Below are 25879 nucleotides of genomic sequence, written 5' to 3'. Positions count from 1 at the left end.
ATATAAGCCAGACCATAGGCATTGACTCACAGACTTGGTTTCCTAAGCTGACAGATCTCAAAGAAACAAAAGAAGTGTTGAAGTTTGTCTTATGTTACATTAAACATTTTTTCTGGCCTTATAGCGAAAGTCTGTCTTTGAAATGCAGATGACAAGCATATAAACTGTCACCCGTTCTCAGAACTTCATAGCCGCTACCGAACTGATAATTTGCAGGGGGCTGTTTGGGTTGATATTTAGGAGGCATGTCATAATTGACAGGTCTATTGTTTTTGGCCTGTTTGGCCAAACTTGTATCCAGTGGTACTTGCACCCCTTATGTTGTTCATCGTGTTACTTTTCTAAGAATTATGAGAATGACCTGTGGGAGTTGCAGTTATAATTTCATCTGCCATGCTAGATGGCTAGATTTACAAACCTTATATTCATTTATATAAATACATATTGTAATGGAGCAGCTGCAGCACAGACAGCAGCTGCAGCATGAGAAGTGGGGTGTGGCCCCTGGACAGTGGACTGAGTGTGTTAGTTCTCATTGGTTGTGTTATGTCTGTATCTGCATTCCACTGCATTCCGAATACAAGGGCCTGTTCATTTTAAACAATGACTCCTCATTCTTTCCTCCAACACTCTAATCTTTTACAATATATTTAAAACATACCTTTAAAAATACAGACTGTAGCTGTTACAAGTTTTAATTAAAAGCCTTGTACACAAATAGACCTGTATTGTTAATGTAAACAGTGACATTATTTAGATTTACATCAATTGAATATAGCCCTTGACCATTTATGCTCGGAGAGGTTTTACCAGTAACAGTATAAATATACAAGCAGGCATTTTGTTGAGGAATATTTTAAAATCCAGATAATGTATTTCCTGTTTGTCTGAAGGGGCCTTCAGGCACATGTTCCAAGTCTTGGAGAGATAACGTAACAACATTTTAGGGAGTGCAGTACATTTGACCAGTCTTACAGCTTAAAGGTGCTTAAAATCAACTTAAAGGTCCTGTGTTTTTAGACAGTAAGTGTATCCTGCACAAACAAATCTAATTTCAATGTTTAAGTCTGAGCTATATACTGTAAGTCTAAGTCTTTCCATTGCTTTGTTCTACTGTCAAAGCAATTGTACAGATACCAGTACACTATTAAAAAAAAAAAAAAAAATGTAATGTAATTTTGAAAGCGTATTTTTCCCAGAGGAAGCTTGCTAAAGTACTGTTATGTGAAATACTGTAATCTCAAAAATCAGTCAAACGGCTCCTTTTCAGAGATACAATCTTGGTCACACAATCCTCATTTTATTTTCCCTGGTTTCTGCGTTCTTTTTTTTCCTGATTTGAATTTGCTATTGTCAATGAACAAGGAACAGACAAAAGTTTGTTTTCTGTCTAATCGAATAATCAGAGAAGCAGGGGCCTTCGCCTATTCTTCACTTATAAAATGTTATTTGGGGCTTTTTCCAGTGAAATCCCACTCCGGTGCAATGACTCACAGGATGGCATTCCAGAGAAGAAAATAATTACACCACTGCTGAGATTGATGTAATGGGTGTTTTTCAGGAATCCTTAATTGACATGTGTAATATTTTGGCAGGCGTTTAAAATGACCCTGGATATCTAGCTTAAACTGCCCCTTGGGCAATATTTGGAAAAGAGACAAAATCATGTTTGGTTGGTACAGTTCTACTTATATATATATATATTATATATATATATATATATATATATATATATATATATATATATATATATATATATGTGCTCCTGGATACAGATGTATTTTACTATAATAAAATAAATCCAAACAGCTACAAGAAAGTTAATGTTTTCTAGGAAAATAAATAAGCCCTTTTATTATTATAATTTGACTTATTTTAAAATGGGATCAAGCTAAAACCTGGGGTACAACTTGATGTTCAATATAGGTATACTTTTAAATGTACTGCAGCAAGCATATACATACCTGCTGTTGTTGGTTGTTCTCCTCATTGGCACAGTCCACCTTTCCTGCAATTCAATAAAAAGGGAATTTAAAAATGCTTTGTTTTTATATGACATGATCCACACAATTTAAATCAGGGACGTCACTAGGCCTATTTTAGGGGGGCTTTAGCACCCTAAAATATTCATTAGCCCCCCACCCCCCACCCCAATAAATCAATATATCAGTAAATATAGTTTCTCTGTGATTTTGTTTTTTTCGTCAATCATTCCATCGCATCTTAAACACTTTAAAGGGCGGGCACTAGGACCTGGGGGAGGCTGCTGCACACGTTGGGGACTGATAGGCCAACTTGTAGCTAACATTTTGGTTAACGTTAGCAACTTCTGTGGCTTGAGACTGCTAGTTAACATTAAACGGGCAGGAAAAGGCTCTGACAGGACGGATTCATGCAGATAGGCTACTATGTGAATTTGTGGTAAGTTAGAACAGAGAGAGTGAGTATTCACTACTATAGACTTTGGTCATAATCAAAGCTTTGTTAACCAATACGTTTTTATGTGAGGCTGCCTGTAAGTTACAGAGTAACAGACGTTGCGAGCTAGCTAACGGTAACGTTAACGGTGTCTTTTAAATTAGACATAAGTTATGTGGCGATGATGTCTAATTAATGTTGTATTTAATGTAGTTTTGCTATCTGTGCCAGGCTATAAATGAGACAGATGACGTAACATCACGCACATATCTTTTCATACTCAGTTGCTTTCATTCAGTAGGTCATTGCAAAACAATTATCAGTAGGTCATGTGTAGAAAAGGTGACATTGTGTTGATCACAATGTCATTGTATTATTCTCAATTTCTCAACAGCAGTCTAGCTAAGGACTAACGTTAGATGGATATACGGAAATTCTTCAAGAGAGGCAATGCCAGCAGCTCTGCCGAAGGCCAATCCGGTGAGAAATGAAGATTTTACCAGTTCAAACAAACAAATTAAAACTTAAACTGATTAATTGAGGGTGAAGTGCTTGGGCAGCTAAGTCACAATAGTGTCATTAACTGCTTTGCCACCTTTAAAAATAGGTACACTTTGATGCGTCCACCCACAAAATAAGCATCAAAAGAGAGAAGCAGGAGAAGCAGTTCTGTAATACAGGTTGTAATATTTGTTTGGGATCTTAATTTTTATCAGATTTTATTCATAATTATTTTTCTTTTTTTTTTAAATTTTATTTAGCTCATTAGTTACATTTAGTTTTGCCCCATTGTAGATGATACTGTTTTAGATGATCCATGTGTCTGAATTATTGGGTTAATTTTGAGCAACAATTAACAAAAGGGTGAAACTTAAACACAGATTTTTTCTAGTGGTATAATATGACCTGCATGTCTTCTCATTTCTCTCTCTCTCTCTCTCAAAATAAAATCCAAAAAGTAATTTGGCTACATAGTACAGCCATTTTTGTGCCTTTTGTTGGTGTTGGATGGATGGGGACAGAGAGGACTTCAATTTCTTTATTTTGATAGAATTTAAGTAAGGGGGTCATGAGTGCTTTGCAAGTTGTATATTATTTCAAAAAAATATTTGAAAATAATTTTAATCAAGTTCTTAAAAATGCATTTTGCCCACTGTAACTTGACGACATTACATATGTCGTCACTGAATAATACTGTGACGGAGACCCAGCATTGGGTGTTGACACGACACACAGGCGCACAGATTAAATTCAACATAAGTGCTGACACTAGGGTACCAGCAATGGTAGCCTGTGTCACATTTAATAAAGAAAAGAAAGCAAAGCTAAAAAATAAAAGTTTGCCACACAAGGCGAGTGCCAGTCCCGCTTAAAGTAACTTCCTGCTTCAGGAACCTACTACTCTATGCAAATCCTCTCTAAACTTTTTGGGATCAACATCCCTTAAACTGACCTACTTCTGTGCTCCCAGAGTCCTTTCATTCTCACGGCCTCTTCAAACGATCGTTTTCAAGCGGTCTTGGCTGGGCAATACCTTCACGAGCACCATTTTGGAGTGGAAGGGTTTTGTATAGTAGTTCTCTCCATGAAGCAGGTGCTCTCCTCTTCGATGTCAAGACAGCAAGCTTTCGCTCGGCGCCCATCTGTATGGCTATGGCCGCGCAGTAGCCTCAAGCTGTGGTGCACATCCTTTTTGAGCTGCGCTCAGTCTCCTTGGGTGCAACCCCCAGCCAATCAGGACCTCCCAATCAACTCAGCACCAGAGGAACCTACCTGCTCAATTAGTTGCTGAACAACATATTTCCTGTTGCACGTCACAGCTTCTTCCACAAAGGCACACATGCACCAGCGACAGGGTTTTCCTGTCACACCCTCTTTGCAACATTTTCATCTTTATTACCAACTGATTTAACAGTTGTATTGAGGGTGGAGGGTGTCACTTTATACAGTTTCAGCATGCTCCTGTTTTAAATGAGAACCATGCAAATTAGTATGTGATATGCTTGTGTAACAACTGTAGTAAAGGTTGCAGAGTGGTCAGACTTTTGGTCAAAGTTTTATTTCATTGGGATAAAAACAAACTAATTAACTTATAACAGCAATATTTCTCGAAAACATATTATTCTCTGGAATTTGTATGTTAATATCAAAGTTACATCTGGGATTGCTTTAAATTGCTTTACACATCCAGAAATTAAATAACTGTTGGTTTATAACAGTATGTTTTGTCCTTTAGCCATATAGATGTATTTTATATTCCCCTCATTTTGTGTTTTTATCTCTATGTTCACACACCCTCTGCAATATTTAATGGCTCTAAATCATTTTTACTATACAGATTGTTCTCTGAGGTGGCAGTTTAAGCATATCAACATTGGCCAACTTATGAAAAATAAAAGGCCTCAAAGCTGGCACATAAATACTTTTTTACACATGGGAACCCAGATGTTAAGTTCCACTCCGAAGGTAAATAATACCCCCTCCCCCATTTTGGCCTGACTTACACTTAAGCTTTCCACTTCACTGGGCCCAAGGTGGGTTTGTTGTGCCAGATTGTTTCAGTTAACATGAGCACAGACTGAACCCGCTGTTTTACCTGAATGACTGGGACAATAGCCAGCATCATTTCCCAACATTTCACTTGGAGGCACACAGCCTATAAAGCTGTCAATGTTCTTGTAGGCCAAGTCACCTTTGCCATAGTATTGCCAGCAAGCTCCTTTCACAATGAGCAACACTGGAGCTTATTGGATCCGTTTAAGAAATCTCTTATAATAAGAAACATTTTGAAATAACAAGTATCTTGGCTCAAGCTGCATTCACTTGGATTGTTTTAGGCTCTTGTAATACTATCTCACTGCCATTACTTAAAGGTACACATATCATTGTTTTTTATGTCTGACTTTTATCCAGGTGAGAAAGGGCTATACATCTTTTCCACACAGCTAACACTAAGGGTTTTATTATAGCTGGATGGAGACTTAGTTTTCCTTTTATTAAGCCAGAACTGACTGCTTCAGTTAAAAAACACTTTATGACCCAATTAAATTATTGGGTACCACCATGGCTTTGCTGACAGTTTCCCCCCAAAAAACAGCTACTCTTAATGAATTCTTGCAATTTATTTGCTAAGAGAACAAAAAGGGCTTTTGTTGAAAAATAGATTTATATAAAACCAGTTCCAAAATACTGTCTTCTTTTTTGAATTGGTAAAAGAACTAAGTACAATGAAGGAGGCTGTCATTATACTTTTACTAAAATGATCAGGAGTAATGAACCATCGGTAATAACCTGCAAACCCTAGAAAAGACAACACTTGCTTGTACTCCTTGTTCTACCCCACCTGAGGGTCACTTATACTAGTTTAATTGTGGCCACGGCTGCATCTCCCTGCTGGCTCGGCTGCAGTCAATACTTCTCTGTCTCTTCAGCTCTGTTTTGCATGCTCAGCTGCTGCTGCCTGTTCTCGGCTATGCTGCTCTACTTGCGTCTCTCTCTACTGGTTCAGCTGCAATCAGTTCAGTCTGCTCATGGTCTGTTTTATTGGTCTCTCACTCTCCTCATGATCCATTTCTCACCACGGTCTGTCTTCTTTTTGCTTTGTGGTGCTTCTCCGTGCTTTCTCCTTGATTCTGCATGCTTCTCTGTGCTTATGATTCCATACAGTCCTTGCTCTCAGGCTTATATGCAGCCTTTAAGCATCCTCATCTGGACGAAATCTGGCTCATTAAGTGCCTACAGTCCTTTCTCCTAGGCAACCAGTGTCCCTGGGAATGTCGTCCGGGGGGAAACAAAATGAAATAAATACAAACACAATTCCAAAATGCATTCAAAAACAACACTCTAAATACATGTGAGTTTCTAATAACATACAAAGATAAATGTACAATAAAACCTCAAAAAACAACACACATAAAATATAATAGTCTATATATATACAAATTTATTGTCCCTTTCGTCACCTGGCACATACTTCCCCGTTAGGTTTTGACACTATCCGCAGTGACACCAATCATACTCATTACTGATACCTTGCAAGAGGCCATCCTTGACCTTCTCTCTTGGATCTCCTCAATGGGGGTGATCCTGATCCCCAGCACACCCTTGCGGGAAGAGGTAGTCCCACATAGGTACAAGGGGCTCTTCTACCTGTGGCTGAATAGGGGGCAGTCTATCCTGCTGCACTTCCCCTGGGTACAAAATACAGGGTCTCGGCATGTACCTGTCCAAAACTCTAATCGCACCCTGTCCAGCTACGGGCTTCACCCAGTACATTGGGAGCATAGGGTCAGTCTGACCTACCACTACCTGTGGCTGCCTTTCCCATTTATCGACCAATTTCCCTTGTCCCCTTCTTTATTAAGCAACAATGCCCTTTCCCCAGGCAGCAATGGGCTATCCCTTGCAGTATGATCATATCTAGCCTTTGATCTGCGGCTCGTTTTGATCACTCCTCTGTTCTTTGATAATCATTAGCTGATCTTGTATAATATTTTGTAACACACTCCTCTAACCCTCTTTCTCTACTGGTTTCTGTGGTGCCTAGTAATATGTCAGTGGGAAGGTGGACATGTCTCCCAAACATGTAGAAGAATGGTGTGTAATCGGTAGTCTCATATACCATATTATTACATGCGTGGACTAACTCAGGTAAGTATTCTGGCCACCTACTCCATTGTTCTACTTCTAAAGTACCAAGTAACCTTAATACGTCTGGTTAAAACGCTCACATTACCCATCCCCCTGGGGGTGATAAGGGGTAGTCCTACTCTTGTGGACCACGTAATACTGGTACAGCACTTTGATTACAGCCAACTCAAAATGTGGACCCTGATATGAATGAAATATAGTCGAACACCCAAATGGCTGAATAACATTCTGCCACAATAACCGAGCAGTTGTGAGGGCAGTCTGATCCGTAGTATAGTATAGTCCAAGCGAACCGGGTAAACAAATCAGTAAACATTAAAATATACTGATAAGTATCATTGGGTTAGAACGAAACATCTCTCTCCATCCTTGGCCAAAAGAAGCTTCTTCTGATAACGGTCAACATCTTCTCCACCCCCAGATGGCTAATGTGGGTATGGTACTTGTAGAGAACTTGTAGACATACCTCATGAGAGTTTGGGTCCAGCAACTTTCTGCATAATATTCCATCTTGCTCTTCTAGTTCCTTCCATTGTTGCAACCAGGCTAGACTGGTATCTTTATACTTGGGGACCGAAGGCTCCCCCATGAAGAAGGGCTGCTGACTATGCTAAAAAAGTGGAGGCCGCGTATGTGTTACCCTGCCATTTCTAATTGCAAAATGGACATGGCAAGAGCCCTTAATCTTGCAATATGAAGATGGGCTAACAGGTTGCCATCCATATATGCAATGCACTTAGCTCCCATCAAGTAATCTTTACATTTTTCAGTTACTGCCCATTTTAATCCCAAAAATTGATTTTAAAGGAGCTATAATTTATATTCTTTCTGCAGGGTGCAGGCTTCTGCAGGTGTATACTATATTGTGTTCTTTTCCTGTGACATTGTGCCAATGCCTCCCCCGATCCATGTTGTCTGGCAACTGTATAAACAAAAATGGCAATGAGAAGTCAGCAAAAGCAAGGATCAGGGTTTGCATTAGTTCCTGTATAAATGCTGTTTCACATTCTGCCGTGCAGCATATCTCTTGCTTGTGGCCTCATTTTCTACCTGAGGCAGTATCTACGAGCAACCCATGAAGAGGTCCAGCAATTTGGCAAACTAGGCGATGAACCATTGATAATAACTTACAAACCTTAGAAAAGACTATACTTGCCTGTACTCCTTGTCCTACCACACCTGTGGGTCACTTATATTAGTTTAATTATGATATAATTATTACATGAAGAAAATTGTACAATAAACTTCTAAAAACAGCATAAAACAATATTTAAAATTAATTGTTCTGTACTGTATCATAAAATAAACAAGTAAAATCTAAAATACATTTAAAAGGTCCATAGCTCGATCATTTCACAAAGCAGGCGGTATGCTTAACTTTCATAAACCATGAAGTCGCTCGCCAGCTGCGTATCTTGGTTCCATCTTGGTGACCCGTTGATACTAGTGGTTCAGCTATTGCTCTTGGCAGGCACCGGCTGCGTCTCCCTGCTGGCTCGGCTACAGTCGATTCTTCTCCATTTCTCTCGTCTGCTGCTGCTGCTCTGCTTTGCTTGCTCAGCTGCTGCTGTCTGTTCTCGGGTATGTTGTTTTACTTGCATCTCTCTCTACTGGATCTGCTACAATTGGTTTGCTCTGCTCACGGTCTGGTCTGATGGTCTCTCAATCTCCTCACGATCCGCTTCTCGCCACTGTCTGTCTTCTCTTTGCTTCGTCGGGCTTCTATAGGTGTTCTCCATGCTTCTCCATCATTCTGATTCCCTTATAGTCCACACTTTCTGGCTTATATGCAGCGTCTAAGCATCCCCAGCTGTATGAAATCTGGTTCATTAAGCACCTAGCGTCCTTTCTCCGAGGCAACCAGTGTCCATGGAAGTGGGAAACAAAAACGAAAGAAATACAAACACACATCCAAAATGCACTCAAACGTAACATATAAATACATGTGAGTTTTTAATAACACAAAAATATAAATGAAATGTGCAAAAAGAACCCCACACGTAAAATATAATAATCAAATGAAAAACTTAAACGTCCCCTTCGTCACATTCGTCAATTTCATTGAATTAGATTTTTCTTTTAAATACTGGAAAACATTCTAATTTGGACATGCATGAACAGATAAGCGAGTTTGGTCATTTTAGGATAAAATGTATATTTTTCATTTAGGTTGAGAATTGCACTTCTATTATTATAAAGTTTAAATAAAGGCCTGATCTTTACTACATTTATATATATATATATATATATATATATATATATATATATATATATATATATATATATATATATATATATAGTCTGATTGAAAGTTCCATGACTTATACTATTGCTTATGCTATTTATTTAGCTCATGACATAATACCACATGATACCCCCTGTAGAATAATTTGTAAATCTAACAAAAATATATCATAAACCTGTGCAAATATCAGTGAAGTGCAGATGTCATGGTACTTTTAAAAGTGATTAATCAAATATATTTGGCACCTAGGAGAGAAGGAAAGTTGGCTTTTGATATGGCATATACTTCTTATGCCCTGCCACAGTTTAACTTAATATCTCCAAAAATGCCTTGCTCTTTATTATTTTCTTTGGTTTTGATTTCATGACATTGGAGTGTCTGATGAACTAAACTGTTAGAGTTGGCCAATGTCCTGCATTAGTAGTACCATACAATGATGCAATGCAAGATCAAGAAAAACCATACGTTTATGTCCAAAAGGTCACTTATCACAACAAATTGCCACTGTGCCTAGTATGTTCAGGTATACTTAAAGCAAACTTGTTTTGGCAGGATTTATAATTTTAATATATCACCATTTTTCTGATGTTAGCTTATTAGAAAAATGCCTACTAGATGTGCAGTTGTAATTTCTGACCCCCCTAAAACTGTGATTTTGTACAGACATTTTATAAAACTAACTCACATGTGTGGGGGGTGGGGAAGTGGGGGGGGGGGGTTATACAAACCCAACCTCCCCCCGTGCACAATATGTACAATACAGAGCAGCTACTTAAAATTTAATTCAAGTGTGATATAAGTTTCACTACTCGATTTCTACCTGTTCCAAAAACTATCTGACCTAGAGGCTACTCACCAGCACCCGGAGAATCTTAGGATTTTGCAGACAGTTTATCTTTACCTCCTCCCATCTCGTGACATGTTTGTCAAGGCTAAAATTTGGAAATTTTTTAGAGTTTACTTTGGTCAGGATCATTTTCTGCAGCCCTGTTATAATTTTTTAAACAAAAGGATCAAGCCATTATAAATCGGCTCAACACACACACCATTAAGGACTCACTAACTTAAATTGTCAACAGACTTAAAAAATAAGCCCACTATATATATATCGCGGATATATATATATATATATATATATATATATATATATATATATATATATATATACACACACAACTCTGGAAAAGTCTGAAAATTAAGAGACCACTGCAAATTTTTCTTAAATCAGCATCTCTACATGTATGGCAGCCATTCCATTCCAGTGTCTGTTGAATTCCAACACAGGCACACCTCATTCTACTGAATGAGGTACTGATTAGGGGATCACCTGAACCAAATCTTATTTAACGAGGAAAAATTTAACGAGGAAAAGTAAAAACCACTCCTGTGGTCATCACTATCCTCTCGCAATAGAACCAGCTGGATGGCAAAACAGTGCTAGTAGTACCTCAAAAGTATTTGGAGTGAAAAAATAACTATTGACCATGCCCAAAGAGTTGGAAAGGAAAGTTTTGAGTGAGGAAAAGAAGGGTTCGATTCTGGCTTTACTGGCAGAGGGATACAGTGAGCGTCGGGTTGCTTCCAACCTTAAAATTGTAAAGACGGCGGTTCATAAGAACAAGGTCAAGCAGCACACATTGGGGAGAACAAAGCTACAGACCGGCAGAGGGCGAAAACGACTCTCCACTGACCGGGATGACCGCCAACTGATTCGAATGTCACTCAGCAACCATAGGATGACATCAAGTGACCTACAAAAAGAATGGCAAACGGCAGCTGGGGTGAAGTACACGGCGAGGACTGTTTGAAACAGGCTCCTAGGGGCAGGGCTGAAGTCGTGCAAGCTAGAAAAAAGCCCTTCGAGAAGCAAAGAAGAGCCAGGTTGAGGTTTGCAACCAAGAAAATTGGACTCTCTGATGAGTCCAATTTTCAGCTTTGCCCAACACCTGGTCGTCTAATGGTTAGACGGAGACCTGGAGAGGCCTACAAGCCACAGTGTCTCGCACCCACTGTGAAATGTGGTGGAGGATCGGTGATGATCTGGGGGTGCTTCAGCAAGGCTGGAATCGGGCAGATTTGTCTTTGTGAAGGACGCATGAATCAAGTCAAGTACAAGGTTGTCCTGGAAGAAAACTTGCTTCCTTCTGCTCTGACAATGTTCCCCAACTCTGAGGATTGGTTTTTCCAGCAGGACAATGCTCCATGCCACACAGCCAGGTCAATCAAGGTGTGGATGGAGGACCACCAGATCAAGACCCTGTCATGGCCAGCCCAATCTCCAGACCTGAACCCCATTGAAAACCTCTGGAATATGATCAAGAGGAAGATGGATGGTCACAAGCCATCAAACAAAGCCGAGCTGCTTGAATTTTTGCGCCAGGAGTGGCATAAAGTCACCCAACATCAATGTGAAAGACTGGTGGAGAGCATGCCAAGACACATGAAAGCTGTGATTGAAAATCAGGGTTCTTCCACCAAATATTGTTTTCTGAACTCTTCTTAAGTTAAAACATTAGTCTTGTGTTGTTTAAAAATGAATATGAACTTATTATATTATATATATATATATATATATATATATATATATATATATATATATATATATATATATATATATATATATAACCCTCAGTACTCCCACCAAAATTCTGAGAATGTACAATGCCAATACAAAGGAATTGAAAAACTGACTAAATAAGAATCTATAGGATCAAAACCAAAAACCAAAAGGGAGAAACAAGAACTGTGGAAATGTTACAACAGTAAGAATACATTCTCCATCCATTATCTGTAACCACTTAATCCTATAGAGGGTCACGGTGAGCTGGAGCCTCACCCAACAGACCAAGGCAGGACTGCATCCTAGATGGGATGCCAGTCCATTGCAGTGCAACTAAGGGGCAATTTAGAGAGGCCAATCCACCATGTCTTTGGACTCTGAGAGGAAACTGGATTACCCGGAGAAAACCCACGTGAACACAGGGAGAACATGCAAACTCCACACAGACAGACCCCTGAGGCCAGAATCAAACCCAGGACCTTGGAGCTGTGAGGCAGCAGCACTAACCACATGCCACCATACCGCCCAGATTACATTCTCATTTATATATAATAGTTCAAATATAATAGGTGATCACATGCAGTAATCATGTCTCCAAAGTACAAAACAGAGCCGCTAACAATAAAAGGGGCATGTTAGATGTCTCAGAAAGTACGGTCAATTGATTTGCATCAAAGCCAGGCAATTCCATACAGTAGACTTAACTTGTAATTTTGAGATTAGATTATTAACTATGAATTTCTCAATATGATGAACTACAATGTTACTTATTGAAATAGGTGGCACAGTGGGTCACTGCACCAGCTTGTACACCATTAAATCTAGCTTCACTAGTGAAATGAGTTTGATCTTCTCATTTTAGCATTTAATACTGAATGGAATTATTATATTCCAATACTCAAGGTTTCAGTAAAAGTTCATACAGAACTGAACCTTCTAATCCAGCACAAGCACCAACAACAACCAATGTGTGGCTTACTCTCTGTGGCTGTGCCAGTCCCAGACCCAGAGGTATTTAGCTCACTTCAAAACTACCAGTGGACAATAATTTATCCTCCAACTCTCAGGTATCTGAAACTGCACCAGCACATTATGTGGATTGAATTTGAGTATCTGCTAATAAGAAGCAGCTGATGATATACCTAGGCACTCCACTAGAAAGAAATGGGCAGTTCCATGTATTTAGTATTTACTTGAAACTACACAAAACAAGAGGTTCTTCAGCGTAACTGTTTTTACGATGGTTTGAATCCATATGCGTCTTTTTTTTGGATATCAATCAAATTTACTAAGTATTTTTGGTGGATGTGGAGTTGTTACCACCCCATATTCCAAAGCTAGGAATCCTTTTGAATAATACATCTATAAATGTGTTATAAAAAAATATTATATTGTTATTAATAATAGTGGCAGGTTATATCAATAAGGCATTCTAATCATATATAAAATATATAACAACAGCATTAAGGTTAGGTTAAGATAACACTTAGCTGATTAATGGGTGTGGTATGAACAAACTGGAGATCACGAAACACCACGAAGGATACCAGAGGAAAATGGGAAGTACCCAGCCATGATTATTTTGGCCAGTCTCGCTAAAATGAGAATGTGGTAAGTGTTGGGAAATAATTGGAAAAATTCCCACCACCAGCCTACTATATGTCGAAGCTAAGGCAGTTGAATGGCACGTGCATATTATAGAAACCCTGCCCTTTCTATAAATAATAATAATATATGTTTTATTATTTCTTTTTACCTGCTTCAAACATTGTCTATCCACACCTCTAATGAGTAAGAAGCTTTAAAAAAACAAAGTTGAAGAGCTTTGTTAGGCAGTCAAAGTAGATTCGTCACAGCATTCTTTTGTGAGAACTGCGATCACGTTACTGAGGGCCCGTGCCCATTCATTTTTGTTTTGTCTTAATTTGTCTGTCTTCTAATTAGAAGACCTAAATAAATAGCCTGCTATTTTCTCTGGAAGGTACAAAATTGATGAATCTTTTTTTCTAGTCAGTGATAAAGACAGCACCAGTCAATTAAAGCACAGTTTGGTGAAAAGGGGAGAGTTTGGCATTCTTCTAATGCTGCAGCTAGTCATTTTATTTGAATCAGAAGCCCTTCAGGGATCTTCAGACTGCAGCGGGTCTATTAACAAGTATTACATTAACAAGGGCAGTTTAATAAGACGGAAGTGAATCACTCATCTACATAATTAATATTGTGCTTTTTTCAGTCATAACTGTTTTTTTGTTTTTTTTCTTTTTGCTGCTGTTGTTGTTTTTGTTCACCAGTGTTTCTGCTTCACCTTTGGAAAACACAGGGTTTGCCTCTCCAGTGAATAAAGAGAAGATAGTGGCATCTGTATAACTTCTGTATAATGAAGTTATGAAGTAATGATAATTGGGAACATGAGACATTGTCTATTTTACTCATGCAAACTTGAGAAATACATTAAGTAGTATGGCACTTTTTTAAGAGTTATCAGCAATATGGTTCAGTCAGTTTGTGCTGGCATCAGCAAGCAATTTTGTTGACACCAGCAAGTAAATTATTTTATTTACAAACACAATTCCTTAGATAATATGACATGTAGAATATATCTGGGGGTTTGTATGTTATTAGTCCTAGTTATAAGAATAAAGTAAAGTAATAGTTTAAAACTAGACAATAAGGAGAATACAAATACACGTTGGAAGTTAGCTACCTTATTGGGTAGATGTACACTACAGTGGCTAAGTTAACCTGTAGAGGATCTGTTTTAAAGGTTTAGTTCCATGATCTTAATCATGTATCCAGCCTCTTCTTCATTCACTTTAAGACGTCACTGATGGGACAATACTTTAGACAGTCCTTGATGTTGGTGTGCTAGGCAGAGATTTAAAACTGTTAATCCCCATAACCACCATTTCAATCTGGTAAGCAACACTATTCAACTAAGAAAATAGCTTGAATAGATGCAGAACGCACATGGATAAGAGGATCGGTTTAATGTGTTGCACCTTTTCAAAGTGAAAACAGAGTATTAGAAATGAGTTCAGCAGCACACTGACAGATTGATCTTGGCCTTGTGTGAGTTGAGTTACAGGAACGTCAGTAAATTCCTTTTCCAGAATATTTGCATCACACGATATAGGCACCACACAAAGTACTTACACAAATGAACTTGAACTCATCATTTTGTTCCTTGCCAGTAAAAGGGGTCACATACATATAATGTCAGTCTTGCGCAACCACATACTTCAGCATCAATTTCAGTAATGAAGTGGCACCAGCATTTTAATTCAGTTAATCTTACTGTTATAAGAAAAGCTTTGGCATGATCTATGTAGGGAAGGGGGAATTCAGGAATTATGCAGGCATGTTAGGCTCAAATGTGAGTAAATAACAGCATGTTTTATGGAATTTCAGTAAAGATGAGTGTTATAAAGAAACATGCATGGAGAGATCACGTGACCTTATTGCTGGGATAGCTGCTTGCTGATAGAGCTCCTGTCGCCACTTCGCTATTTAATTTATAACTGAAGAGAGGGAGTACATATGTTAACTGTGGTCTGATTTCTGATATGCAGTGTTCTTCCTCTGGCTTTTTTCATTATCATTGTAAATTTTTGTAACAACACTTCCTTCTCAGTTTAATTTACTATGTTTTTGACAATTGTTATATTGGGGGGGGGGGCTAAGGAGGTGGAAGTAGGGAAGGGGAGGCTGTGATTTTGCGATTGGGGGGTATGTAGGAAGTGGAATCTGCATCAAGATGGAGCACAGATGTTAATTGTAAAAAGAGCACAGTGCTTAGTTTATCGTTTAAGAATTTTTTTTTTTTTGCAGAAAGCTCATTTGGTTTCAAGTTATGTTGCTCATTTTTAATAGAAACATTACAAGGTAATTGCATAGGTATCCTATAATGTGAAGTCCACGCCCCGTGTCATGTATTTTCAATATTTCATTCTTTTGGAAAGATCTATGACTCGTCGACACTTAGCCACCGTTAATATATGATGGCAAAAGTTGTTTGAGTAAGATCAAATGCATATTATGTTCTCCCTAAGATGACTTTCATTCAATGAATTAAGGTACAATCTTTTTTTGATGTTGTAGTTTTAATAGTTTAGTGTATCTTGTTGTAATAGTCTTGATAGTATGTTGTATTTCTGTATTGTTATTATATTTCTTTTATCAGTTTTGTTCACAAAAGAATTTATTATATATATATATATATATATATATATATATATATATATATATATATATATATATATATATATATATATATATATATATATATAAGCAACGGTTAGACTCACATGGTAAGGTAAAGCAGGTACCATAAGTTACATCTAATGTTACATGTTATTGTTGTTTGCTATCTGGGCACATCTGTTAGTCTTTGTGGATTACACATGAAGGTAATATATAATTCTCATCTCTGTCATTTTTACATCCACCTACACTTGTTCTATGGGAAAGGAAGTAGTCATGCACTACTGTACTGTAAAACTATTTCTAAATGCGTGTGATACTGAACTAAAAAAAAAAAAAAAACTTTAAAAGGTTTTTTTTTTTTTTTCCTCCAAGGGATTGTCAGTGTTGCTCAATTCTCACTCTGTGTAGCCAGTCAGAGAGGTGGGAAAGCCTTGAGCCCAGACCTAGTGCAGAGCTCCCAATGTGATTCCAGTCCTGACAGGGGGATTATAAAAAACAGATGACTTACGCTTCTAATTTGTGGGCTTAAATTGCAAACAGAATTTCAGGAGTCGAGCGGAGTAATAAATGGCAATAGAGGAAGCCACACACAGCCAAATCAGTATGTGGTGGTTGTAGGATAAACTAAATGGGAAGAGACAGGTTATGATGGTTTAGTGTATTATATAGAAGAAAGTCTTAAATTACTGGTTCTTGTGAAGGTAAGATATTGCAGTAAGGCAGACAGAATTGTATTGTGTAGTCTATAAAGACCACAAATAATATAATAAAAAGCAGGTACTACATAAAATACATATTGCTTAGCAAATCTGTTTCTTGGTGTTTTATGTTTTTGTTTGTGTTTGACTGTAATTGAATAATCTCTCAATTCAGGTTGAATTTATATTGTGTATTATTGCATGTTAATTGTGAAGTCACGTTAAGGGTAACCCCAAGGGTTACTCCACCCAAATTAATCACCGAAGCTTGTTGTGTTTGAAGCACAGGAGACAGGCGCTGTTTCCCAGTTAGGATTAGGTAAAAAGATAAAATCTTGAGGCTCAATCCCAAGTGACTTAAATGATATTACAGAAAATAAAACCTCATTGTTTCATAGGAGAGTAATTCCTTCCCCTTTCACATAACACATTCTTTCCAAACGAAGGCAAATCTTTAGCTTAGTATTCTGTCCCCAAAGTATCAGTTTTACATTAGTATCAGCATTAGAAAAGGCAAATATTTACGAAAAAAAGAGAAATTACTTAACAGAAGTGTATAACAAATATAATCCATAACCATTTAACCTCAAAGAATAAAAGACAAATGATGTTTTAGATTAATATTGCATGACTTTAAGTTATACATTCTCAACCCCTAAGGTATAAGGCTGAAGTACTAAGTGTAAGATTAATGTAGTGGTAAATCATAAAGTGCAATATCAAATCTTTATACATCTGCACCAGTCACCAGTATTTAAAATGTTAACTTGGTCCCATTTGCAGCCTCATTCTATAAATACATACATACATGCATACATACATACATACATACATGGTATGGTGTTTTTTTTGTATTTTTTTGTATTCTGCTAAGCCTTGGTTAGAAAGGCCGACTGTATTCCTGCATGTGTGTGTGTGTGTGTGTGTGTGTGTGTGTGTGTGTGTGTGTGTGTGTGTGTGTATGTTTAGCACACATCCGTCACATTTTAAAATGACTGCTAATTACACCATCGTAATGACACACACACACACACACACACACACACACACACACACACACACACACATATACATATATATATATATATATATATATATATATATATATATATATATATATATTTGTTTTGTTTGTTTAAAGTGCAGAAGATATATACAATTAGATGCAATAGGTAACATTTTAGCACACAAAAGTTACATCCTTACTGGCCCTATAAAAAAAATATGGTCATTCTGATTCCTAATGATATTACAAACATCACAAAGAGGCAAAAGTATGACATTATTTTGCTTCAGTTTAGGTTCATCCAGGTCAGCAAACTAGACAAGGGATCTTGCTTAATCAATTATGAAGTAGTTGCTGAAGAAAAGAAGAGGGATGATATATTAATCATACATTTAGTAAAATCACCAGGCCGTCTTTTAAAAAATTCATTTGTATCAAGAGGTCACAAGTTCAGAAACCTTAATTATCCAAGAGTTTTCTAAAATCCATGTTTAATCTCATGATTTATGTAAGACTCTTGTACATAAAAAGGGTGGGGGGGTGAATTGTATTGCAATCTATTTTAGCAAGCTGTGTGTACTGTAGAGTTGATATTATGAGAAATTGCAAACAGTTAACAGTTATTCTGGATATATTGCAATATAATTTTTGATTTACTAGGCCCCAATGAGATATTATTAGCTACTCCAATTGGATGTATGTCCCAAAACTGTATAAAACATAAATTATGATACATTTCAAATTACAAGAACAATACATGTTAGATATGTAACACCAAATACCATTATCAACCATGATAACTTTTACTATTATTATCATTATCACTGATCCTGAGAAAAGTATTCCTACAGGTATGTCTGGTTCATAAACCTCCACAATAGTGCTTCGGCAGGATAGTCAGAACTGACTCCCTGCATGATCAATCAGTTCTGCTTTTACTGGATTTCACCACTCTGGACTCATCACTGCAAAACATTTCAGACAGAAATGTCGATAGTACAATTTCTATTATACGCAGATAAATGACGGCAAAATATCATGTAGCTCTAGTATTACTAGAGTATTGTTACATAGAACTATGCAGCAGGTCTATGAACAATAGCAGTACATCTTCCTTTGAGGTCTGTCCAGCCCAAATGCAGCTATTTCTGGTCTATGCACAGACCTGCACCAAGTATAAATTCTAGTTTTGCAGACATTTGTGGATGCTTTGTCATATCATCTAGTGAATGGAAGTCATGACAAATACTGATGAAACACACAACATGGAGAGCATTGCTTTTACAAAGACACAACTGCAGTGGATGTACTGTAAAATTTTAGTCTGGGCTGTTTGTAAACACAACCATTCAACAAGTACACTTCAACCTGTTTAAATGTAAATACTATATTAGCATTACTAAAACACAGGGTACAGTTCTCAAAGCTTTTGATGAATTCAAAAGTAACTAAGACAATAAGATACAGTATAATTAAGGTTATAATACAAGCATATAAGTATATAAGATAAGTATTCACCCCTTTTACTATGACACTCCTAAATAAGCTCAGGTCCAACCAATTGCCTTCAGAATTCACACAATAAGTTAAATGTGTGCAATAAAAGTGGTTTAGGATTTCAGATTAAATACACCTGTTTCTGTAAGGTCCCTCAGTTGCGTAGTGCTTTCAGTGGTGAAGCATGGTGGTGGCAGCATTATGCTATGGGGATACTTTTCATCGACGGGGACTGAGAATCTTGTCAGAATAGAGGGCAAAATAGATGGAGCTAAATACAGGTAAATTCTTGAGGAAAACCTACTTCAGTCTGCAAAAGACTTAAGACTGGGACGGTGATTCACCTTTCAGCAAGACAATGACCCCAAGCTCACAACCAAAGTGACACTGGATTGGCTTAAAAACAAGAAAGTGAATGTCCTAGTGGTCCAGTCAAAGCCCATACTTGAATCTGATTAAGAATCTGTGTCGAGACTTTTTGCTGTCCACCAACAATCCCCTTCCAACTTGACAAAGCGTAAACAATTTTGCCAAGAAGAATGGGCAAATATTGCATGATCCAGATGTGCAAAACTGGTAGAGACTTACCCCAAAAGACTCACAGCTGTAATTACTGCCAAAGGTGGTTCTACCAAGTATTGACTCGCTGTGATTACGTATCTAACCAAGACATTTCAGGTTTTTATTTCATTAACTGTTATTTCAGAATACAAATTCTCTTGCCTCTTCAAAGTGTTGAGTAGGTTGTGTTAATCCAACACACAAAAAAAATCCCACTTAAATGCATCAAGATTTCAGGTTGTAACACAACAAACTGAAAATATCCATGGGGGGTGAATACTTCCTATAGGCACTATATATATATATATATATATATATATATATATATATATATATATATATATATATATATATATATATAAATAAACAAAGAAATAAAGAAATAGATGCATCAATACATAAAAAATTAGCATGTTGGAAGAATTTAGCAAGCCTGTAAAGTGGAGCACAGGGTATGTTATACAATAATTTAATAATAAAAAAAGCATTCATGTTTGATTTTCAGTCAATAGAAATACAATTTTTTAGGAAATATGAGAAACCATGGTGAAAAAACAAACTGGTTCTAGCCTTTTTAGCCAAGATAACATATCTTGGTGGTGGTCTCTGCCAACTTGACAATACAGTGAACTGTACCGATGTTATTCCATGATCTTTAAACAGCCGTTAGTATAGATGTTTACAATCTGCATGGCTTTCAGGCCATTGTCTCATAATGAGGGCAGAACATCACCTGGTGAGAGGCCTAAAAGGAAAGCTTTTGTCTAAGATACAGATTTTCCACTTTCCCTTCTCAATGTTTTGTTTTTAAAGTCATTAGTGGATCTACAGTGGAAACAGTGAGGCCCTAAGCAGAACCTGAGCCTTTTCAAATATGAGCACGCCTTTTGTTTTTGCACATTGTCAAAAACAGTCACCTAATTAAACTTGATATCTCTGGCTAAAGAAAAACGATTTGTTAATGGATCTTTCGGAATTTACTTAATGAGTTTAGATGGCCATTGTGTGCTGGTGACTCCTGTAAGACAGCGTTTTTAAAACAAATGAGGCCGAAGATTGAGCCATGGAAGCAGCAAGCTGACACAACTCTGGGCTAAATAGGCAAGGTGTACTTGCAGTACAGAAAAGGCTGCTGAATTGAAGCAGTTCATTAGCAAAAAATAAAAAAAATCTGACTCCACAGCCATAATACATCCCTGTACAACGTTAGCATGGGCATCTCCGAGATATCTACACACCAGCTTGATGAGACCAATTTGCTGACAACATTTGCTTTTTAAAACACCCGCGGCATCTTGCTTTCTCTTTTTCATTGTTTTTTATTTCATTTTTCAAGGCCTCAGTTCTCTTTCTTCTCTAGGTCTTGGGAGAGTAAAAAAGCTTGTTAACTGGCATGGATATTTTTACTGCAGACACTTTGGCCACTTGCCTATGGAGACTGTGTCAAAGCATAACCTGGTATAATTGCCACATTTGCAGTCCAAGTCCTTTGGTGAGGTTCAGACTGAAAAATATCAAAAGACCTTGTCATGTTTTTTGTTTTTTTTCTAGAAGAAACCCTGTGTAAATTGCTCTTGGAGTCAAAACAAAAGTCTGTTTTACAATCCTTTGTTATTTCCTTTCATACCCCGGTAGTTTAATATCAACAGATAACAATGATATTTAGCAAAGCAATTTAGGTATTGAGACTTTTTTTCTTTAATTAGTTTAGGTTTGGAAGATGTAATTGCAGGATAATGGAAAATATTTCAGTCAGGAAAGAAACATTGGGATGGAAAGATTATTTTACAATGTAGCTAAATTTTGCCCAATGATTTTGCCTTTCAGAGCCTACAACACAAAAGACCTATGCAAAACAAGGAATTGTGATCCAGCTGAGAGGTGGAGAGGGTAAGTTGGTCTGGAAAACAAGACAACAATCAGGTTTGCATTTTTTTATTTTTAATGTATCATTTTGTTGCCAAAGAAAGAAAAATGTAATATTCTGTTACACAGATGTTCCCTGCTTCTGTACTGTTGAAACAATAGATCAGACTTTTTTAGTGCATATACCTTTTCAATTCTAAATAACATAGTTGATATGGCAACTTTGGGGTATTTTTGTACATAGTTTTTACATAGTTTTTGTTGCTGAGAAAAAATATGTAGTATTTATACAATAGACATACATGAAAATGCCCTGTAGTCATCTCACTGCGGTAAACTAATCAAATAATCCATCTGGCCAGATTTGATTTGGTCTAGCTGTTTCTTTTAATGATCAAAGTAAAGATGTGTTAAAATACTTTCCAATCAACTGCATTTAACATACTTAACCACAGTTTTTAGAGCATTATAACAGTGTCACAGAGATAGAATGATTCTTGGTGATAAATCTCCCTCCTGACCTGTGAGATCTCTGTGTAAAGGGAACAGAGTGCCCTGGACTGGATGGCCAGACAATTCATTCCCAGGGTTAGACAGAAGTCAGCCATCTAGAAAAGGGGCAGAACTACGGTACACTAAATCATCGACCCGGACAGGAAACAATGTGGCAGCTGTAGATTGGTTGCAATCAACCAAGGCAGTATTGGTGGTATGTAAGGGGACGTAGCAAGGTGATCTGTTCCTTTGTTATGGTTCACACTAAGACCCGTATTGTAATCCTGAGTGTTTTGTTTGTTTTGTCGTGTCTAAAAACTGTTTGTTTGTTGTTAGTAGATGGCTAACACGTTCCGGAGCTGTCGCTAAAAGCCAGCAGCAAACCCAGACAACATTGCACTTGTGAAACAGTTAACTGTATCTGCACCACAAGCACTATAGCACTCACTGGGACTTGTGATCATGTTTGTATTACGTGTGGGTGTTTAAATATCGGGACTATTATTTCAGGGCCAATCCATGGATTAAACAGAGCAATATGCAAACCATTGTATATTGTTTGTATCATTATTGTTTACTGTTTTGTCATCAGACGTGGATTATAAAAATAAACCTCCATTTCACTTTGTTGTCTGCCATTGTCTTTAGCACTGCATCAGCCCTACGCCTGCACCCTGAAATCACTTTGCCATAGCCAGTGATAAAAAATAGGTTGCAGGAGTGGTTTAAATGTAGCATAAGGTGGTGTTTAATGTCAATAATATTGTCTTACAACCCTATTGCATCACTTATTGGCACATTACACCACTTTGGCAAACTATTTGTCACTTCATGGGCTGCTGTTATTATCAGTTGAAACCTTAGTCTTGTTATATATTTAGATGCCAAGACTCATATTCAAAATTCTTATTGAAACTAGATTTTTCTATCCAACTTTATAATATCTTTTGTAACTGCAGGTTGCTTAGCAAACTAAACTTGTCCTTAGTACAAATTGAAAATGTTTAATGAGGCACACAACATCTGCTCTCATCACATACATTGTCCAGTCCAGGGACACCGTGTAGAGGGGACATTCCTCCAATATGAATATTTATGCCTGTCATCAAAACTTACTAACAACTGATTGTTATTTAATTCTTATAACACCATTTTGTTTTCTTGTCATTGGCCCGAATAACACAATGTTTAATTTAATAGGAACAAGGGGCAAGATCTACAAAGCCTGACCCTGTTTCATCATTATCTCATTTTACGAATATTGCACTCAGGATTTTAAAATTGTAAATTTTTTTATTTACATTTTTTACTTTGAATAGTTCCCTTTCATCTGTGTTCATAAACTTGTTATTTCCCTGATAACACCGAATACAATTTAAACTGTTGGCAATTGGTGGACAGAAGAACCAATCAAGACTCTCAACTCAGAGTAAGATAAATACAAGTCCAAAAACAATTACATGTTTCTGATAGGATCCCGATGTCAAAACTGATTGTTAAAAATATGTATTGCAGGAATACATGAGACATAGGAGGCAGCAACTATAAGTAGTGTATTTATGTTGAAAACCCACAGTCTGCTCAGTAACATTGTAAGTTCTCCTTTACGAATAATTATCAAGCCTGTTTCTTTTAAGGGTGTGAATTGGGCAGGGAAGTATTACATTAGATTATGTGTATTTGTATCCTTGTTGTCAACTGACAATTAGTCAACCACTGTTGTTAGGTGTATGCACAGAATTTCTGCACATGAAACTGGAAATTTGTTTTATTCTTGGTCATTGTGTTTTAGAAATGGGCAAAAGCTACTTTTAATCAGTTCTTAAAGTTGTTATGAGCCTTCTTTTTTATTTTGGTCCACATTAAAGTGAATATATGTTTTGTTTTCTTTTGTTTTTGTTCTGTTTTGATTGACAAATGCCAAATTTGTGCATTTTTTTGATAAATACATTTATGCAGCAAGGGAGTAGGAAGGTGTCATAATTATTTAGGGTATTGTGGAAGCACTTCAAGTAAACGATGTTGTTTCTTATGCATAATGTGTGTCAGGTGCATGATTCCTCATAATAAAAATACATACAGTTGAGTACAGAGATGAAACAGGGCTCATTGTGTATGCTATTAGAAAATAAACATGGGATGCAATCAGATAAATAAAATATCCTCTTGTTCATATGGGTGATTGAGGAGTGTGCTTCTGTAGCAGATAAGCAACATGTTATTAAAAAATGGATGTGTATAACAAAAAGCAGAACAGCGTTAGTGACTTTTTGGTATGACATATAGTAAGGAACAGACCGTTTATGATGTTACACACCTGTGATGTTGGTTAACAGTTAATGTTTTAATGATCTGGAAGAATACATGCAGATCACACCTTACTTTAAAAAGACATTACTCTCTCTCTCTCTCTCTCTCTCTCTCTCTCTCTCTCTCTCTCTCTCTCTCTCTCTCTCTCTCTCTCTCTCTCTATATATATATATATATATATATATATATATATATTATACTGAATGCACTGGGATATGCAAATACAGCAAGCTTGTAAAGGATATACCGAATATTTTTTTTTATATACAGAACCCAAATAAACCCCATTATCCAAGCCATCAATTTTATATCAGATCTTGGTCTGAAAAGCTAAAAGTGGAAACCAATTACAAGTGATCAAATCACCAATTAAGTAAAAAGGGCTCAAGTTCAACATTATCTTACCTTCCCTTACTTGTCACCCTTTGCAGTATGTTGTACTGTACACACCTAGGTTTTGAGGCCTCATTTCAGGCAAAGAAAATGCTTGTATGAGAGTGAGTAATGCAGAAGGTTCTTTTAATTAGAAAAAAGGAGACAAAGACAGAACAGAGCACTGCAGTGATTTTACAGCCCCACTCATGTTCATGCCCCTGCCTTAGTTAAACCAGTTAGGCATGTTACATTAGCCATTTGAATGGTTTATGTACTCGTACCAATTCAATTATTTGTTTCTCAGAGTCAGCTTTGGGGGAAGCCTGGGAAGGCACTCACATAAATTCTAGCTGTTAATTTCCAAGTAATGCAGTCGTAGTGATCATTTAAGACAGTACAATTGATACTGCTGTCAGGAATGATCCCTTTCTAAAGGATGTTTTTGCAGAACATCATGGTGACACTTGGCTCAGATGGATGTCCTCGGTAGGTTTTGATTAATGTAATGTAATAAAAGAAATGTGGGCTAAAATGCCTCTGCACGTCTTGTTAAGCATATTTGATTCATTGTATGAAACTCTGAACACTTCTTTTCTCTTTACTGAGGTCATTTTTATCATTGCTGTCATAAATCAATAAATATGACAGGGATGACACTTTTAAAGTCCCTTTCCTTGTTTCCTATTTCAATAAACATTTTATAGCTTTCGCAGACAGCCTTTTTAGATTTGTATTTTTAAGTCATCATTTTTTTATGGCACAATGATGTCGGCATGGTGATTTAACATGCCAATACACTACAACTGACCCACTGCAAAATAAGGTAATTAGTTCAGATGCTGCCATTACTAGTCAGGTTGGAATTTGATCCAAATGTGCAACCTTATAGATCTGATTATTGTAGAGGATATGCATCTTTATATAAACAGTTTTGACCTGGGTGACAAAATTAATGTTAACCCTGTCCTGTTGAGGTGAAAATTCAATGTGGGTCC

The 25879-nt window shown here is 37.1% G+C and overlaps 1 long non-coding RNA gene across 1 annotated transcript; it reads left to right on the top strand.

Annotated features, from left to right (window-relative positions):
* The first annotated feature begins 2327 nt into the window (after positions 1-2327).
* On the top strand, positions 2328-21752 carry LOC121323133. Its single transcript, XR_005951118.1, has 3 exons — positions 2328-2421; positions 2813-2898; positions 21666-21752. It is a non-coding gene; the product is annotated as an uncharacterized LOC121323133 (long non-coding RNA).
* Positions 21753-25879: the final 4127 nt, after the last annotated feature.

The sequence above is a fragment of the Polyodon spathula genome, chromosome 11, assembly GCF_017654505.1.
Source record: "Polyodon spathula isolate WHYD16114869_AA chromosome 11, ASM1765450v1, whole genome shotgun sequence".
In the NCBI taxonomy this organism is placed as follows: Eukaryota; Metazoa; Chordata; class Actinopteri; order Acipenseriformes; family Polyodontidae; genus Polyodon; species Polyodon spathula.
The sequence above is the reverse complement of the archived record's forward strand: the minus strand, read 5'-3'. Positions and strand labels throughout refer to the sequence as shown.